At 35.6% G+C, this 21,158-nt stretch overlaps 1 long non-coding RNA gene across 1 annotated transcript; it reads right to left on the bottom strand.

Annotated features, from left to right (window-relative positions):
* Nucleotides 1–1,167: 1,167 nt before the first annotated feature.
* On the bottom strand, nt 1,168–12,626 carry LOC117279388 (uncharacterized). Its single transcript, XR_004509809.2, has 2 exons — nt 12,495–12,626; nt 1,168–1,372 (listed from the first exon to the last, which is right to left on the bottom strand). It is a non-coding gene; the product is annotated as an uncharacterized lncRNA (long non-coding RNA).
* Between the last annotated feature and the right edge of the window lie 8,532 nt (nt 12,627–21,158).

Here is a 21,158-nt window from a genome sequence, read left to right as displayed (position 1 = left end):
AATTCCTTTGTATCTTCCATACAAATCGGGCAAGCTAACATTTCGGCAGTCGACCACCCAGACATCATTCAATAAGCAGGAAAATTATTTATAGTCCACATCAGAGCAGCACACAATCTGAAGTTTTGCTTAGTTGATACATCATATGTTTTCACATCTTGATGCCACAATAACTTCAACTCATCAATCAAAGGTTGAATGTAAACATCAGTCAACCTTTTTGGATTGCGTGGACCTGGAACAATACAAGTTAGAAAAAATATGGACTTGTCATATATAATTCAGGTGAAAGATGATACAGTGTAACAGACACTGGCCAACATGAATATGGTGCAGTAGAGACTACAAATGGAGTGAATCTATCAGCGCATAATCTCAACCTAATTTTTCTTGGTTCACTAGAAAGTCCGGGAACACCCTATGCTTCGATGATTCTCCATCTGAAGGATGACATAGAACACTATCTGGTCTTTTATGCTCATAATGTCATCTCATATGAGGAGCATAGCTCAATGATGCATACAACCTATTTAACTTTGGTATAAAGGGTAAGTAGTGCATCGCCTTCACCGGGATCTTCTTCTTCTCATCATTTGTGGCATCCTTGTAACGAGGCTTGTTACAAAATTTGCAGTTCTCTAGAGATGCATCATTCTTATAGAATAACATGCAACCATTCTCACAGCAATGAATCCTCTCTGATGAAAGACCCAATTTGGAAACTAATTTTTTTGCCATGTAGAAATCTTTGGGTAGGTCAGTGTTACTCGGATTAAGTTCATTCATAAGCCCAATGATAGAATTCATTATGATTGAGAAATAGAACTATTTGACTTAATTTGAAGTAATCGAACAGCAACAGACAACTTGGAATGCACTGAGCCTTTATACAACGGACAACTAATTTCGTCTAACTCCTTGAAGAACTTCGTAGCCTTATCATTTGGTTCATATTGAGCCCCCGGGAACATCTTAAAGGCATCCCTCATCATGTTATTGAATCTAGATGTCATGACCCAAAATTCCACCACAGGCGTCGTGATGGCACTTAGTCTCTAAGACTAGGTAAGCTGATTATAATAACAATTCAAGCCATTTTTATTTAAAAAACATATAATTAAATACTAGTGTCAAAACCAACAACGGAAATATTCAAACAACCTCCTATGACTGGAAATACTGAGTCATAAACTCTAACTGAATACACGGAATTATCTCGAGGGTCGAATATACAATATTGTTCGAATAAAAAATTAATAGTACAATAAAATGGAAAGACTCTAAGGGACTGTGACGACCAAGTAGTCCTACCTTGAATCCTTGCGATCATACTCTAATCTCTGTCCGAATCCGATATCTCCAATATGTGGCTCTGCACAAAAATGTGCAGAAGTGTAGTATAAGTACATCGCGGTTGGTACCCAGTAAGTATCAAGACTAACCTCGGTGGAGTAGTGACGAGGTACAGTCAAGACACTCACTAGTCAAATAACCTGTGCAATATAGCATAGAAAAAAAAATAGAAAGCAAATAGCAGTGATAACAACACCAATCAACTAGTGATTTAAAAATCAAGGCAACAAGAACACCATAATTATTTCTCAAATGAATAATAAACACAAGTACAGCCAATTAATCAAGTCCTTCAAAATATAAATCTTTTATCTATAGTTTTTCAAATACAAAATCTTTAGAATGTAATCCGTACAATTAAATATATCTCGAATATACTTCCTTCAAATAAATATCTTACGAATATAATTCTTTCAAATAAATATCTTTCGAATATAATTCTTTCAAGTAAATATCTTTCGAATAATATAATTCTTTCAAGTAAATACCTTTTGAATATAATTCTTTCAAGTAAGGTCACCATGTGACACCTCATTTAATTTTCCGGGTGTGAGAAATATATTCAACATATCACATCAAATAACAAGGCAATACATTTGTGCACTTGTCTCTTTCTCATCCAATATATATATGTAGATCAAATCAATTGGCACAGCAACACCCTTCGTGCATTTATCTCGTTCTCACTGAGCATACATGTAACCGTACCAACTAGGTAGGAGAAATGCCAATAACAATAAAAGAAATAAAGTGGGAGGCACACAGGAAGCAACAATGACTACAAATCACATAGAAAACATAGGTGCACAATAACATCTCATGATAAAGGCATGAATGTATACACAACGAAAAGATATCACAATATAATGTATGTCTCTTGTCCTCGCCTGCACGGAAACACCCTTCGTGCCATGAACATATGATAATACAAAAATAATGGCACGACACACCCTTCATACTTTTACTCTCATCCTCACGTGATAATATAACTGAAATGGCATGGCATCAGTCTTCGTGCTTTACACTCTTAAATGGTACGGCATCACCCTTCGTGCTTTACACTCTCAAATGGCACGGCATCACCCTTCGTGTTTTACACTCTTCCTTACCAAGCACATGCATATCATTAACAAGCAAGGTGGGAAGCATAAATAACAACAAGGAGAGTGGTTAGACGATAACACAATAAAATAATCCATATCACCATTTGTCCACCGGCCACATCCAACTCCAAAGATACAATAAAAATTAATTAATTTTACAGCAAATAATCCAAATAGTCCAAAGCTCCACACAACGTTTATAAAACCTCAAAAACAACAGCAAAGATGGAAAAGTCACTCAGCATAGGATAACACCTTCTTTAATCCAAATTTTTAACAAACATATTAAACTCCTCTTTTTATGCTTATTTAATTAATTATTTGCAAATGAAAAATCCATAATGAAATTAATTCCAAGAGATATAAAATTAACAAACACACGAAATTACATAAAAGTCCAAGTGACAATCACCCAAAATTATCATATAAAATATAAACTCGACAAATAAGGATTAAGGCATGACAAATAAAGGATTTACTATATTTCAATAATTTTCTAATTTAATACATAAGGGTGTCTACGAATTTAATCCGATATAATTTGCATATATAAATCAAGTACGCACTCGTCACCTCGCGTACATGATTTTCAATCACACAATTTTCACATAAAACTTAATGCCTAAGGAGAATTTTCCCCACTCAAGGGTAGGCAAGATACTTACCTTTTTGAAGTTAGGCCGATATTTTAAAATAGCCTTCTTGCGTGAAATGACCTCCGGACGGCTCAAATCTAGCCAAATAAATTATATAACTTCATTAAAATTCATCGAAAATAATTGTGGATAATAAAACGTCGACTTAAAATTTTATTCTAAAAAGTCAACCAAAAGTCAACGCGGGGCCTGCCTCTCGGAACTCGACATAAGTTTTACGAAATCAGAACGCCCATTCCGATATGAGTTCAACCATACCAATTTTATAAAATTCCGATAATGTATCGATCTCAAAATCTTAAATTTTCATTTTTGAAAAGTTTTACAAATTTCTCCAATTTCTTCTATTTGATTCACTAATAATTGATGAAAATAAACATGGAATCATGAACTATAATCACTTTTGGATATAAAGTACTTTCCCCAATCCATATGGTAAAAATCTCCTCAAAAATCGCTTCAATCTGTGCTTCATAGCTCCAAATATGTTAAAATGGACGAAACCCCAAAATATAGCTTCTGCCCAGGTAGGTTGCATCTTTAAAATGCGACCTACTTCAACTTATTTCCAACTAGAAATTACAATGAAAACTGCAGTACCATGCTTTAGTACATCACTCATACCTTTCTGTACAAATGTCCAAATGATGAATGGTTTACCTTTTTGAAAACTAGACACCAAGGGATACAATTTTTATGTTTTGCTCATCTCCCAATTTCTTATAGATTGCGAGATATAAGCTCCCAAGGTCAGCCATGTGCAGCAAAAATTTCTTGCGATGCACACTGTTTTAGCCAAAATCTGCACTACCATCCTTCAGTCAATTGCTCATAACTTTCTGTACAAATTTTCAAATAATGAATAGTTTATTATTACAGAAACTAAAATCAAAGGGCTACAACTTTCATGTTTTGATAATTTCCATATTCCTTATAGATTTCGAGATATAAGCTTTCAAAGTCAGCTCTGCGCATCAGAAATTTCGCACACTGCTGTCAAAAACCAGCAGTTAAAAATGATCTGAAACCACTCCGAAACTTATCCGAGCCCCTCGGTATCCCATCCTAACACACTAACAAGTATCCAAACATATTATGGACTTAGTCGAGGTCTCAAATTACAACAAACAATGCTAAAACCATGAATCACACCCCAATTCAAGCTTAATAAAAACTAACGAATTCCAAATTCTACATTCGATGTCGAAATGTATCAAATCAATCCGGAATGACCCCAAATTTTGCATGCAAGTCATAAATGACATAATGGAGCTGTTCCAATTTCAAGAATTGAATTTCGAACCCGATATCAATAAAGTCAACTCTCGGTCAAACTTTCCAAAAATCTTCTATTTTTCAACTTTCGCCAAAATGCGCCGAATTGTCCTACGGACATCCAAATCAAAATCCGGACAAGAGCCTAAGTCTGAAATCACCATACGAAACTATTGGAATCATCAAAATTTTATTTCGGAGTCGTTTGCTCAAAAGTCACATCTTCGGTCAAACTTTAGAAATTCAAGCTTTATAAAATCAAATATTTTGTTTGTTTTTCAAAAACTACCGTAAAACATGCCTACACACCTCGGAATAACTTCAAATTTTGTACATATGTGATAAATATTGTTAGAAAGCTGATCGAACTCTTGAAATCCAAATCGGGACCGGTATCAACAAAAATCTAATTATGGTCAAATTTAAGAATTCTTTAAACCTTTAAATTTTTAGTTTCCATCAAATTGCGATAATTCAAGCTAGGGACTTCCAAAATTAATTCTAGGCATACACCCTAGTCCCAAATCATGATACGGACCCACCGGAACTATCAAAATACTGATCCGGGTTCATTTGCTCAAAATATTGACTGAAGTCAACTCAAATGAGTTTTAAAGGCAAAATGAGTTTTCACATAAATATTTTCCGAAAAAGATACAGATTGCGCATGCAAATCGAGGAAGGCTAAATGGAGCTATTCGAGGTTTCGAAATACATCAATGAAGGTTATAATTAAAAATGACCTATCGGATCATCATATTCTCCACCTCTAAAATAAACGTTCGTCCTCGAACGTGGCAAGAATTATTCTGAGGTTATTAAATTGTCAGTGTACTATTACACACATACTCATGGTGAGTCCACGTCACCAAATTTTTAACATGGTCCGACAATACCATCTCAGTTGAGATTATTTCTTTTATCCACATTTATAAATTTTAAAACCAATTTCTTACACTCCAAACATTTTCAAAAGGCCTGATTTTTCACATCAACACACGGTATTAGTCTCAACCGATTATAGCAACTCGTGCCTATGCATACATCATACGTATGCCCATAACCATATCTCTGGTCATAATAGATGGTCATAATTAATTCCAGCATCGTTAATTAACCTCATATTAACCAAAACCTCGTTTTGAATTTTTACAACACTTACAACAAAACGTGAGGCATGAAAATCTCATAAATATTTACCCGACTTAATGAGTCACATTTAACGCCACCTGGGCACTCACCTCGTGGGCTAAAACTCAATAATTACAACACGAATATAGTTAAATATGCATAATAACACATAAAAGAATTATCAAATAAGCCTAAAAGGCATGACTCCCTATTAATACTATAGTACAAATTTAAATTTCACAAAGGGAAATTTAAGCACATAAATTTTCACCACAAGGACTTCGTCCTTATATAACTTCCACCGCGACTTGTAGCCCGATTTAAATATTTCACATCATATAAAAATTGTGAGGATCTCGTCCTCAACTCTACATCACAAGTATTTTGCACCTTGTGCCAATTGAAAATTTTCCATTCCCTTTCCTTCTTCTTTTTTTTTAATAAATTCCGTGAAATAATTTTACAACACACAATGAACCCCCATACAGGTAGGGTATATAATTCACAAATTTTAATCAAACTATCCCGAATTTATATCAAAATCCACTGTAGTGAGTAACAGAAAGTCACTTTTGGACTCTTAGCCCTCAATCGTGTACAAAACAAAATGCTAGACATGGGCTAACACCATCAAATCTCTCAACATGGATAAACACGTGAGTGGTGTAAAAAGTCACTAACTCGCCATACATGGAGCATGATAGGAGGACTCACCTCGATAAATGGAATTGAATCGAACTAAGAACAGTGCTCCTCTATTATGAATTAAATTATACCTGTAACGACACAATCTGGTGTAGAGGCCTCATCCATACCATATCAATTATATCAATGGGTCGGGCCTCCCCCTCTAGGGCGCCCCTTTACCCGCCTGTCCTCCACCCCTAACTGACTGTGCAAATGGGATAGTAACTAGAATAAAACCTTCATCATGAGTATTCTGATGAAACCCGCCTCTCCCAAGTCTGAGAAAATCTCTTATGATGTGCTTAGTATCATCACACTAATAACAACCCCTCTGCAGGTTCGGCTGCTCATATTTGGTCTATGCCAGATAACTGGAATAACCATTATAGGAACCATGTGTTGGTGGTACATTAAAATAACTTATTGGAGCACTTCGAGTATTCTGAAATTGTTTCCATGACCCTGCTGATACTGAAATGTAGATTTATTAAGGACGTGGGAATACCGCAAGTCCCGGTATCATCCCATACAAATGTCAGCTCTTAATCATATACAAGTTTCTGAGAAACTTTCAATACCACATAAATACATCCCAGGCCAAAACTGATATAACATATGACCCCGCAATATGATCGTTGATAGTGGACTCCCCTCACTTGGCGCAAATCCATAGGACACATACCGATGATCCACAATACTAAACTTCATCGCTCCTACGACACCGGTCCTAAGACACCTCAAGCCATTTATTTGGCGCATGCCATCCTCGTGACAGTTAAACTCGCTTCCTCCAGTGTTTTGTCTTCTAGTATGTACCTTTCGCTAAATAAAAATCCCATACGAACCACATAGTCTCTAATACCACAAACTATCTTCAGATCTGCATCCACCTCGTGACCCTACCATGATTGTGATGATTAGGTAACTAATTAAACCTTCTTAAGATCATACTTATCAACCAGATGTCAGAACCTGCTGTACCCCCATGTGTACAACTGAATGATCTCTCAATACATCCGCATCCTCGATCTGGACGACACGTGGTAATAATGGTTGAGCAACCTTGGCTCCCTTATAACCCCTATGTAGTATCACGAACCGTTAGCGCATAGTTAATACCGAGTGTGCAATTTCATACACGAGTGGATGCAAAAGAACATAAGATATATGCTTTAAGCTGAATAAATACCGCACGATAAGGAATGAAAGAAGTGAAAATTTTTCTACTAGTTCTATAGCCTCTCGAAGATAGGTACAGACGTCTCCGTACCGATCCGCAAGACTCTACTTAACCCGTTTGTGACTCATAGAAACTATGAACCTAGAGCTCTGATACCAACTTGTCACGACCCTAAATCCCACCACAAGCGTCGTGATGGCACTTAGTCTCTAAGACTAGGTAAGCTGATTATAATAACAATTCAAACTATTTTTTAAACAAACATATAATTAAATACTAGTGTCAAAACCAACAGCGAAAATATTCAAATAACCTCCCAAGACTAGTAATACTGAGTCACAAACTCAACTAAATATATGGAATTATCTCAAGGGTCGAATATACAATACTGTTCGAATAAGAAATTAACAGTACAATAAAATGGAAAGACTCCAAGGGACTGCGACGACCAAGTAGTCCTACCTTGAATCCTTGCGATCATAATCTAATCTGCCTAAATATGATATCTTAAATACTTGGCTATGCACAAAAATGTGCAGAAGTATAGTATGAGTACACCACGGTCGGTACCTAATAAGTATCAAGAATAACCTCGGTGGAGTAGTGACGAGGTACAGTCAAAACACTCACTAGTCAAATAACCTTTGCAATATAACATACAAAAATAATAAAAAGCAAATAGCAGTGATAGCAACACCAATCAACTAGTGATTTAAACAGCAAGGCAACAAGAACACCATAAATATTGCTCAAACGAATAATAAACACAAGTACAGCCAATTAATCTAGTCCTTCAAAATATAAATCTTTTATCTATAGTTTTTCAAATAAAAATCTTTAGAATGTAATCCGTACAATTAAATATAACCCGAATATAGTTTCTTCAAATAAATATCTTACGAATATAATTCTTTCAAGTAAAGTCACCATGTGACACCGCATTTAACTTTTCTGGTGTGAGAAATATATTCAACATATCACATCAAATGGCACGACAATACCTTCGTGCACTTGTCTCATTCTCACCCAATATATATATATATATATTGATCAAATCAATTGGTACGGCAACACCCTTCGTGCATTTATCTCTTTCTCACCGAGCATACATATAACAGTATCAACTAGGTGGGAGAAATGCCAATAACAATAAAAGGAATAAAGTGGGAGGCACACAAGAAGCAACAATGACTACAAGCCGCATAGAAAATATAGGTGCACAATAACATCCCATGATAAAGGTATGAATGCATACACAACAAAAAGATATCACAATATAATGTATGTCTCTTGTCCTCGCATGCACGGAAACACCCTTCATGCCATGAACATATGATAATATAAAAATAATGGCATGGCATCACCCTTCGTACTTTTACTCTATCCTCACGTGATAATATAACTGAAATGGCACGGCATCACCCTCTGTGCTTTACACTCTCAAATGGCACGGCATCACCCTTCGTGCTTTACACTCTCAAATGGCACGGCATCACCCTTCGTGCTTTACACTCTCAAATGGCACGGCATCACCCTTCGTGCTTTACACTCTCCCTCACATGATAATGTAAATGAAATGGCACGGCATCACCCTTCGTGCTTTACACTCTTCCTTACCAAGCACATGTATATCATTAACAAGCAAGGGAGGAAGCATAAATAATATCAAGGAGAGTGTTTAGACGATAACACAATCCAACAATCCATATCACAATTTGCCCACCGGCCACAACCAACTCCAAAGATACAACAAAAATTAATTAATTTCACAGCAAATAGTCCAAATAGTCCAAGGCTCCACACAAAGTATATAAAACCTCAAAAATAACAATAGAGATGGAAAAGTCACTCAGCATAGGATAACACCTTCTTTAATCCAAATTTTTAACAAATATATTAAACGCCTCTTTTTAAGCTTATTTAATTAATTATTTACAAATAAAAAATCCATAATGAAATTAATTCCAAGAGATATAAAATCAACAAACACACAAAATTACATAAAGATCCAAGAGGTAATTACCCAAGAGATTGAGGCATGACAAATAAAGGATTTACTATATTCCAACAATGTTTTAATTTAATACATAAGGGTGTCTACGAATTTAATCCGATATAATTTGCACATATAAACCAAGTACGCACTCGTCACCTCGTGTACATGGTTTTCAATCACATAATTTCCACATAAGACTTAATGCCTATGGAGAATTTCCTCCACTCAAGGTTAGGCAAGATACTTACCTTTTTGAAGTTAGGATGATATTTTAAAATAGCCTTCTTGCGTGAAATGACCTCCGAACGGGTCAAATCTAGCCAAATAAATTATATAACTTCATTATAATTCATCAGAAATAATTGCGGATAATAAAACGTCGGCTTAAAATTTTATTATGAAAAGTCAACCAAAAGTCAACGCAGGGCTCGCCTCTCGGAACCTGACATAATTTTTACGAAATCAGAATGCCCATTCCGATACGAGTTCAACCATAACAATTTTATCAAATTCTGATAACGAATCGACCTCAACATCTTAAATTTTCATTTTTAAAAAAGTTTAATAAATTTCTCCAATTTCTTTCACTAATAATTGATGAAAATTAACTATGGAATCATGAACTATAATCACTTTTGGATATAGAATACTTTTCCTAATCCATATGGTGAAAATCGTCTCAAACATCGCTTCAATCCGAGCTCCATAGCTCCAAATATGTTACAATGGCCGAAACTCCAAAATATAGCTTCTTCCGAGGTAGGTCGCATCTTTAAAATGCGACCTACTTCCACTTATTTCCAACTAGAAATTGCAAAGAATACTGCAGTACCAGGCTTTAGTAAATCACTCATACCTTTCTATACCAATGTCCAAATGATGAATGGTTTACCTTTCTGGAAATTAGACACCAAGGGCTACAACTTTTATGTTTTTTTCATCTCCCAATTCTTTATAGATTGCGAGATATAAGTTCTCAAAATCAACCGTGTGCAGCAGAAATTTCTGGCGATGCACACTGTTTGTAGCCAAAATCTGCAGTACTAACCTTTAGTCAATTGATTATAACTTTATGTACAAATGTCCAAATGATGAATGATTTATCTTTCTGGAAAATCGAATCAAAGGGCTACAACTTTGATGTTTTGATAATTTTCATATTCCTTATAAATTTCGAGATATAAGCTTCCAAAGTCATCTGTACGCATCAGAAATTTCGCACAGTGTTGTCAAACACCAGGAGTTAAAAATGATCTGAAACTCACCCGAGCCCCTCGGGACCCTGTCCGAACTCACCAACAAGTATCCAAAAATATTATGGACTTATTCAAGGTCTCAAATCACATCAAACAACGCTAAGAATACGAATCACACCCCAATTCAAGCTTAATAAAAACTAACGAATTCCAAATTCTATATTCGATACTGAAACCTATTAAATCAATCTGGAATGACCCCAAATTTTGCATGCAAGTCAAAAATGATATAATGGAGCTGTTGCAATTTCAAGAATTGAATTTCGAACCCGATATCAATAAAGTCAACGGTCAAACATTTCAAAAATCTGCTATTTTCCAACTTTCGCCAAAATACGCAGAATTGTCCTACGGACATCCAAATCCAAATCTGGATAAGCGCCTAAGTCTGAAATTACCATAAGAAACTATTGGAATCATCAAAATTCCATTCTGAAGTCGTTTTCTCAAAAGTCACATCTTCGGTCAAACTTTAGAAATTCAAGCTTTATAAAATCAAACCTTTTGTTTGTTTTTCAAAACCTAACGGAAAATGTGCCTACACACCTCAGAATAACTTCAAATTTTGTACATAAGTCATAAATATTGTTACAAAGTTCATCGAAACCTCTGAATCCAAATTGGGACCCGGTATCAACAAAAATCTAATTATGGTCAAATTTAGGAATTCTTTAAACCTTTAAATTTCTAATTCCCGTAAAATTGCGATAATTCAAGTTAGGGACTTCCAAAGTTGATTTCGGGCATACACCCAAGTTTTAAATCACGATACAGACCCACCGAAATTGTTAAAATTTAAAATATTGATCGAAGTCAATTCAAATGAGTTTTAAAGGCAAAATGAGTTTTCACATAAAAGTTTTTCGAAAAAAGATACGGATTGCACATGCAAATCGAGGAAGGCTGAATGGATCTATTCGAGGTCTCGGAATACATCAATGAAGGTTATAATTAAAAATGACCTATCGGGTCATCACACTAGAATTTTTAGTATTATTCTCTACTACGGGACTACCCTTCTCACCACCAAAAGAATTATAAAAATCAACATCATTTACGCTATCAAGATTCTCCCCATGAGCAGTCTACACATAATAATTTTCCATAATCCCTTTTTAAAAAGATGACATGTAACAATTACTAATTACTAGAAGTTGACATGTGTATTTTATTTATACTAATTACTAAGTTATATTCTCCCAAAGGTTATCTAAATAGTTTAATAATATATTTTACTATAATACTTGGGTGATTTCAATATTAATAGGTACATCAAATTATTGTAAGACAAAAAGTCCTAAAACATATAAATTAATCTAATTTATTTCAAATTAGCATATGATTGCGCTCTAATACTTAATTGACTGCATTTTCTCCATTTTGTTCTAATAATAAATAATATAATTAACACATAGATAGTGCATGGAGAATTTCCAAACGAAAAGTCGAAACAGAGAAATATTAAGACTTAAGTTATTTCTTAACTAACCCAACTTGAACGCATACAAATTCTAACTCTTTAAAATATTGTTCAACTCTAACAGAGAAGTATTAGCACTTAAGTTTTTTTTATATATAAACAAGAATTTCATAATTGTAGAAAATACCCAAATTATGCTAAATTTTTTCTTGATTTACTATTGGATACATACAAGTATACTAGCCATTTTCCCAAGAACATCTAACTAAAAAAAAAGAAAAAAATAGATAATTAATCTAAACGAGCAAATCTTTAACAAGTCACTATATACATACTATATTGCAAAATTTATTGCAAATTTATCCATACTAGATTGAAAATTATATAGCTAATTTATACATACTATATTGCTAAATTAATATAAAAAAAAAACTTACTTGTAGAAAAGGACTACCGGATCTGTTGGCAGAAGGGAGAAATTATTGCCGGACCACCACCGGAGGGGAGAAGAACCGCCGAATTCACTGCACCAAAAACGAGTTAAACAAATTAGGGAAAAAATATTAGGGATCAACCATCCACAAAAAATGGTGAGAGTGAGAGAGAGGGAATTTGTTTTAATTACCTTATATAGAGAAGAAATAGAGCGGGGTGGGGGCAGAAGAGGAGAGGGGGAAAAAATAGAGATGATTGAAGAAAGAAGAAAAAACGGGTGGGGGCTGTATAAAAATAGATTTACGACCGAATCGGTCGCAATTTAAAATTTAAAATTTTCAATGCGACTGATTCGGTCGCAAATCCGTTGACCAGTCAAACCTTGTTCTTGTTGCAAATTCCGACTAAATCGGTCGAAAGATTTATATATATTTTTTAATTTCTACAACCAATTCAATCGGAAACCCTACAAAATATTTTCGCGGTAATTGAGCGACCGAAAGAGTTGTAATTTGGAGCTAAAAATTTAAAAAAATTAACATGTATTTTTAATAACATTTCCGACAGAATCAGTCGGAAATTGCGACTGCATAAATCTGCCGGAATTATTCAATTGGAATCTACACTGTTTTTAGTAGTGATAGTTTGCTTTGGATTTCTCCTCAACTAGACACCCTTTCGTTTGTCCGGGATCAAGAAGATGATGATGATGTACTAGGAACAAGTTATTTAGTGATGGCTAGAGCAGAATGAATCAGGAACAGGTTATTTAGTGATGTGTTTCCTAAGTTGTATGCATAAGGACTAATGTCTTCAGTATACACAAAAGGATTCTCTACACTGTTTGTCAAAGGGAAGCTTAAAGGCAATAACCTTTCATTTAAACTCAATCTTTTACTGAACATACTTCTAGCTTGTAAAATGGCACTCCAGTTTAAAAACTTTATCAAAATTCTGTATTTTCTGTGTAAGTGAAATAATTCAAAGATTTTCAATGATTTCAATATAAGAGAATTAGGCATTACAGAAATTGTTATACGTAACTTATTGGATGCATGTTGAAATGAATTCTATTTGTATAATTACAGAAAATATAGTTGAATTCATTTAGAGTGACTTGGATAGTTGGATTGTGAATAAGCTGTGAAATACCAAGAAAATTAAATGTTATAAACACACACACACACACACACACATATAAATATATATATATATATATATATATATATATATATATATTGTACAACAAACATTACATGACCAACCATCCATAGAAAATGAGTGGCTTTATTCTTACTTTTACGTACAGACTGTTGGGAATAAACCCCCACAGAAATAATATTCACGGTATTAAAAGCGGATTAATAATGTAGCACTGAGATATGGTAATTAACAAGAATAAAAGAGTGACAACGACACCAAAATTTTTACGTGGAAAACCCCTTTGAATAAGGGAAAAAAATCACGGCCCCGAGACGAGCAACTAATATCACTATAGCAAGGAATTTTACACTTTGTAGGTCCGAGTAAAATACTCCAAAGACCACTACAACACTCAAAAGAAATAACCCTCTTTTGATATTCTCACCTCACTATAATATCGCTCACCCTCTATTTTCCTCTATATAGTCTATTTCTCACAATGCCTGAGAAATATTATCTGCAACTATTGTGTTGCTTCTCTTTCTGTGTAGTGAAATGAAGAAGCAGAAGCTCTCCTTTTATCGGAGAAATATCATACCTCTTCAACCAATCAGAATGAAGGATTGGTTGAAAATTTTCAATGCAAATTTTTTCTTTCTTCCGCCTAAGAAGTTTGACATTTTCCTTCTGCAGCCTACCTTATTTGACAATAAGAAAGAAAAGATGGCTGCCAATCAATTTCGTCCTTAATTTATGGGATGGACCCCACAAATATCCCCTTCTAGTCTCATTCACCTGAAGAAGGTAGCACCGTCTTCTAGTTTGAGTGCATGCCGACAAGTTCTTTGCATAGCTCGAACTTGTCTCTTAGTACCAGCTTGGTCAACATATCAGCAGGATCTTCACTCGTGTGAATCTTTTTGACCTGTAAAGATTCGTTCTCCACCTGCTCACGAATCCAATGATATCTCACATCTATATGCTTTGTTCTTGCATGGTACATGGAGTTCTTACTCAAGTCTATTGCACTTTGACTGTCACAATAGACGACATACTCCATTTGATGCAATTTCAGCTCTTGAAGAATCCACTTGAGCCATGCTATCTCCTTGCCAGCTTCTGTAGAGGCAATGTATGCTACTTCAGTTGTTGAAAGTGCAACACACTTCTTCAATTTAGATTGCCATGTTATAGCTCCCCCTGAAAATGTAAACAAATATCCAGTAGTGAATTTTCTGTTATCAATGTCACCTGCCATATCAACATATGTATAGCCCTTCAAGATTGGATGAGATCCTCCAAAGCACAAACAATCTCCCGTGGCACCTCTCAGGTACCTGAGTATCCACTTGACTACTTCCCAATGTTCCTTTCCAGTGTTTTCAAGGAATTTGCTAACAACACCAACTGCATGAGCAATATCAGGTATGGTGCATACCATTGCATACATCAAGCTTCCGACTGCTGAAAAATAAGGAACTCTAGCCAGGTTCCCTTTCTCCTCCACACATGTAGGACACATCTTCTTGCTCAACTTTAGATGACTAGCAGGAGGTGTGCTGATTGGCTTAGCACTCTTCATGTTGAAGTGTTCCAGTACACGGTCAATATACTTCTCCTGAGACATCCACAACTTTCTGCTTGTTCGCTCTCGAACTATCTTCATACCCAAAATTTATTGTGTTGGGCCCAAGTCCTTCATATCAAATGACTTGGACAAATCTCCCTTCAATTTTGCGATCAGCCCCTTGTCTTTTCCTATAATTAACATGTCATCCACATTCAACAACAATATAATAAAGTTATTTTCAGAATAACTTTTGAAGTATACACATGGATCAGAATATGTCTTTGTGTAAGTTTGACTTTTCATGAATGAATCAAACTTCTTATACCACTGCCTTGGTGCCTACTTCAATCCATAAAGACTCTTATTCAATTTGCACACCATGTGTTTCCATTCAGCTACTTCAAATCCTTTTGGCTGCTCCATATAGATCTCCTCTTCTAAATCTCTGTGAAAAAATACAGTTTTTACGTCCAACTGCTCCACTTCAAGATCTAGGCTAGCTGTTAAGCTCAAGATTATTCGAATAGAAGTCATTTTGACAACAGGTGAGAAACTTTCGTCAAAATCAGTACCTTTCTTATGCTCGAAGCCTTTTACCACCAATCGAGCTTTGTATATGACCAGCTTGCCATTTCCATCTTTCTTGAGTTTAAAGACCCACTTACATTTGAGTGGTCTTTTACCCTTTGGAAGTTCAACCAGCTTGTACGAGCCATTTTTCTGCAAAGATTCCATCTCCTCTTGTATGGCTTTCATCCATTGGTTCTTTTCTAGATGGGACATCACCTCCTTAAGACTTTTTGGCTCCCCCTCATCACTGATGAGGACATACTCCATAGAAGGGTACCTGCATGACTCTACCCTTGGCCTTTCTGATCTACTCATAGGTTAAGGTTGTTCTTCTCCCTGAGTGGGGTGATCCACTTGCTCGACATCATCATCAAGTTCCTCCCCCTACTCAATAACCTCACCAGGTTGCTCCCCCTACTCGGAAACCCCGTCGATCGTACTTTATGCACTTATGTGATTGTTAGAAGTAGAAGGAATAGTAACAAGGTTAAGAATTATACCATTCTTGGCTTTCTCTAGTATATCATCACCAGTTCCAACTTCACTTTCTCGGGAGACTACATCTCTACTTCTGATGACCTTCTTCTTTACAGGATCCCACAATCTGTATCCGAATTCTTCATCTCCATATCTGATAAATATGCAAGGAACAGATTTATCATCCGGCTTTGTTCTCTTCTCCTTTGGTACATGTGCAAAAGCTCTACAATCGAACACCTTCACATGCGAGTAGGACACCTCCTTGTTGGTCCAAACTCTCTCCGGGATTGTCAAATGCCAAAGGAACTGATGGACTCATATTGATCAGGTAACAGGTTGTCTGAACTGCTTCACCCCAGAATGACTTAGGCAGTTTAGCCATTCTGATCATGCTTCTCACCTTCTCCACAATGGTGCGGTTCATCCTTTAAGTTATGCCATTGTATTGTGGGGTTCTAGGAACTGTCGTTTCATGTCTGATCCCATGGCTCAAACAGTACTCTTCAAATTCCCTTGAAGTGTACTCACCTCCATTGTCACTTCGGAGACATTTTAGCTTTTGGCCTGTCTCCCTTTCCACCATAGCATGAAACTTCTGAAAAACTTGAAACACATGATCTTTGGTTTTCAAAATATAAAACCATAATTTTAGTAAAGCATCATCAATAAAAGTAATAAAATATTTGTTACCGCCCATCAATTCAATTTCCATTAGACCACAAACATCAGAATATACCAAATTAAGTATATTCAATTTTCTTTCAGACGATGTCTGAAATGAGACTCTATTCTTACCAAATAAACAGTAGTCACAGGGTTTTACCATTGTACCTTTGTCATGAGAAATGAGTGATTTCTTGGCAAGAATCCGCAATCCCTTATCGCTCATATGACCCATTCTTTTGTGCCACAAATCTGCAGAAATCTCATCTTGTGCCGCGTTCAATTTACCTTGGCATATTTCTGCATTTGTCCTGTACATCGTGCCATGAACAACTCCCTTTGCAATCACCAATGATCCCTTGGTAAGTCTCCACTTTTTATTTGCAAAATAGTTCTCGTATACATCTCGGTCTAAAGCAATTTCCGAGATCAAGTTCATCCGCAAATCAGGTACATGTCGCACATCCTTCAGAACCAATGTGCATCCGACATTTGTCTTGATACAAATATCACCAATCCCCGCAATCTTTGAGTAACTTGTGTTACCCATTCTCAGAAGGCCGAAATCATCTGCTACATATCTGCAAAAAAGATCTCTTACCGGTGTGGCATGGTAAGATGTTGCTGTATCAACCACCCATTCCGACTCTCGACCTAATAAGTGCACGCATTCCTCTTCTTCATTTATACAAAGGACAATATTATCATTGTTTTGCACCATGGTAGTTGTGTTGTCGTCATTCTTCTGGCCTCTAGTTTCACCTTTGCCCTTCCTTGGATTTGGGCAATTTCTTTTGAAGTGACCTGGTTGACCACAATTGTAGCAATTTTCAGCTCTTGATTTGGATCGGTTTTTAGACTTCTCACAAGCTCTGGATCTACCATAGTTGCTCGAACTCCTTTGATAATTCCTGCATCTACCTTCTGTGATGAGAGCATGTCCTTGTTTTTCAGGCTTCTTTCTCATCTTCTCATTGAGTAAAAGAGCCGATGTGATATATTTTAACTCAATGGTAGTCTTACCGTGTAGGATGGTTGTTGCCAGATTATCGTACGAATATGGCAACTAGTTCAACAGGAAGATGACTTTGTCTTCTTCCTCGATTTTTACTCCGAGATTGGTGATCTGTGTGATTAGTCCATTAAACACATTTAAATGTGACAAAAAATTTGTACCTTCACCCATGTGTAGGGCATATAGCTGTTTCTTAGGTATAATTTATTTGTTAGCATTTTGGACATGTATTGGATTTTCAACCTTGCCCAAATGCCACGTGCGGTGTCTTCATCAATGATGTTATTTACCACATCATCTGATAAGTGCAACCTGATTGCACTAGCAGCCCTTTCATCCATGTCAGCCCAATCTTCAGCTTTCATGATATCAGGCATTTTGGCATCAGCATCTAATACCTTGTGTAATCCTTGTTGGATGAGCAGATCTCTTATCCTTCTTTGCCATTTTGAGAAACCTCTATCACCGTTAAATTTTGCTACCTCGTACTTTACTCCGGATATTTTTATTTTTCACCGAGTATAGTAATACCGATAGTGAATAGTATTTCTGTGAACGAGTAGAACATGTGCTCTGATACCAGTTGTTGGGAATAAACCTCTACAGAAATAATATTCATGGTACTAAAAGCGGAATAATAATATAGCACTGAGATACGGTAATTAAGAAGAATACAAGAGTGACAACGACACCAAGATTTTTACGTTGAAAACCCTTTTGAATAAAGGAAAAAAAACAACGGCCCCGAGACGAGCAACTAATATCACTATAGCAAGAAATTTTACACTTTGTAGGTTCGAGTAAAATACTCCAAAGACCACTACAATACTCAAAAGAAATAACCCTCTTTTGATATTCCCACCTCACTACAATATCGCTCACCCTCTATTTTCCTCTACATAGTCTATTTCTCACAATGCATGAGAAATACTATCTGCAACTATTGTGTTACTTCTCTTTCTGTGTAGTGAAATGAAGAAGTCAAAGCTCTCCTTTTATAGGAGAAATAGCATACCTCTTCAACCAATCAGAATGAAGGATTGGTTGAAAATTTGCAATGCAAATATTTTCTTTCTTCCGCCTAAGAAGTTTGACATTTTTTCCTTCTGCAGCCTATCTTATTTGACAATAAGAAAGAAAAGATGGCTGCCAATCAATGTTTTCCTTAATTTATGGGATGGACTCCACTTAGACAACAATCTTACTATTACATCTTGCCACAACGTACAAGGGTTTTAATTTATACTCCACCTGGGGAGAAATCATTATACAAATATATTGAAACCGTCAAACCCCGATTCTGAGGTCGTTTTTATCAAAATGTTGACCGAAGTCAAACTTGGCCTTTTAAAGCCAACTTAAGGAACCAAGTGCTCCGATTTCAACCCAAATACTTTCAAATCCCGAACCAACTATCTCCGCAAGTTATAAATCAATAAAAGCATATACAGGGAGTTTTATTTTAGGGAACGGGATTCTAAAAGTAAAAATGACCGATTGGGTCATTACAGATCTATATTTGGAGTTCATAGAATCCATTAGAGGAATTTGGGTCGCGATGGCGGTGAAACATCGGTGAAGCAGCAGAGGGAATTTCGGAAGGGGCAAAATATTTCAGCGATGGAAAATTTGAAATTGGGCGAAATATTTTAGTGGTGGAAAATTTGGAATTGGACAAAATATTTCAGCGGGTATCTCTTTTTCCTTTTCAGAATTGGGGGGTAGGAAAACTTTTGATAGAAATTTTTAGAGTAACACTTTATAAGTGTTGCTTTTAGGATGAAATAATAGCACACTCCAAAAGAGTTGTATTATAGGTCAAAAAGTGTTTCCAGTTATTTCATGTTTTGGCAACACTTAAATAGCGTAGCCTTTATATTAAAAGAGAACGCTTTAAAAGTAATGCCTAACTTCCGTAGCCAAAAGCTCCCAGCAAAGACCACCCCTCAAAAACAGTTGCCACAAGTACTTTTGACAACATTTCTAAAGTATTGTCTAAAATTAGTGTGGCCTTAATTAAGCTAAGTAGAAAGAGTTTTTTGTTTCTGATGATGGAAAATTGTGTAACCAATCCTAACCAACGTGGAGAGGATTTGCCACTTTTTACCCTTCTTTTGCCACTTAACATAGCCTTCTTGAATGACTAAGACATTTGTCCAAAAAGCTTTAAAATATTGCCACACATTCTCTTCATGCAACATAATCTTGACCTGGATGACTTGTTTTTTTACAGAGAAAGTTGGAATTTTGTTTTTTGTTTTGCAAAAAAGTAAATGTGAACTTAAGAATTTCTTCACTCTTCACCTACCAAAAAGGAATATGGGTCGGGTGATGGAGCGCGTTGGTAAATGATTTTAGTAGTTGCTTTTAATTTTTTAAATGATTGGGATGGAAAGATAATAATAATTATCAGTATGATCGATGAACACTCCCTTGAAATATATTGGTATCCATATATCGATTAGGTTTTTATATCCTTTGGAGTAATTATGTGAAGAATGTTTCTTCGTACAACATAATCTTGATCTTGATGACTTGTTTTCTACTAAATTTTTTTGAATTTAGTTCTTAATCTTTGAGAAAACGTCAACGGAAATTCAAGAATTTCTTCACTCTCTTCACCTACCAAATCAATACTGGTCTACATATTCCATAATCAATTAAACACACACCACGTGTCCTCACTAAGGGTGAGGTGACTATTCCCTCTGTCTAAAATTATCTGTCGTATTTCTCTTTTACAGGTCTCTTAATAAAATATTAAATAGAAGAGGTTTTCGCATGTTTTACTCTTATTTATGTCTTAAGATAAATATCTCTTCATTTAATATTTACCCATAATCGAGGTATTTGAAGTCTTCAAGAATAATTAATATTTAGGGTGGAATAGCAAAAAGATAATTAATTTAGTCTTGAACTTCTAAAATGATAAATAATTTGAGACAACTATTTTTTGAAACCATGACAGATAATTTGAGACGAAGAGAGTAGTTTTTAACATAGGAGTTCGGAAGAACCTAATAATTTTAGACCAAAGTTTGTATGTGTAATACGTACAAACATTAAATTCAAAACCAACTTACTATCCTCTAATGGATTCTATGAACTCCAAATATAGATCATATTTGTAATGACCCAACCGGTCATTTTTACTTTTAGAACTCCGTTCCCTAAAATAAAACTCCTTGTATATGCTTTTATTAATTTATAACTTGCGGAGATGGT

This window comes from Nicotiana tomentosiformis, chromosome 9 (assembly GCF_000390325.3).
Source record: "Nicotiana tomentosiformis chromosome 9, ASM39032v3, whole genome shotgun sequence".
NCBI classification, from domain to species: domain Eukaryota; kingdom Viridiplantae; phylum Streptophyta; class Magnoliopsida; order Solanales; family Solanaceae; genus Nicotiana; species Nicotiana tomentosiformis.
Note: the sequence above shows the minus strand (reverse complement) of the source record. Positions and strands in the feature narration are given on the sequence as shown.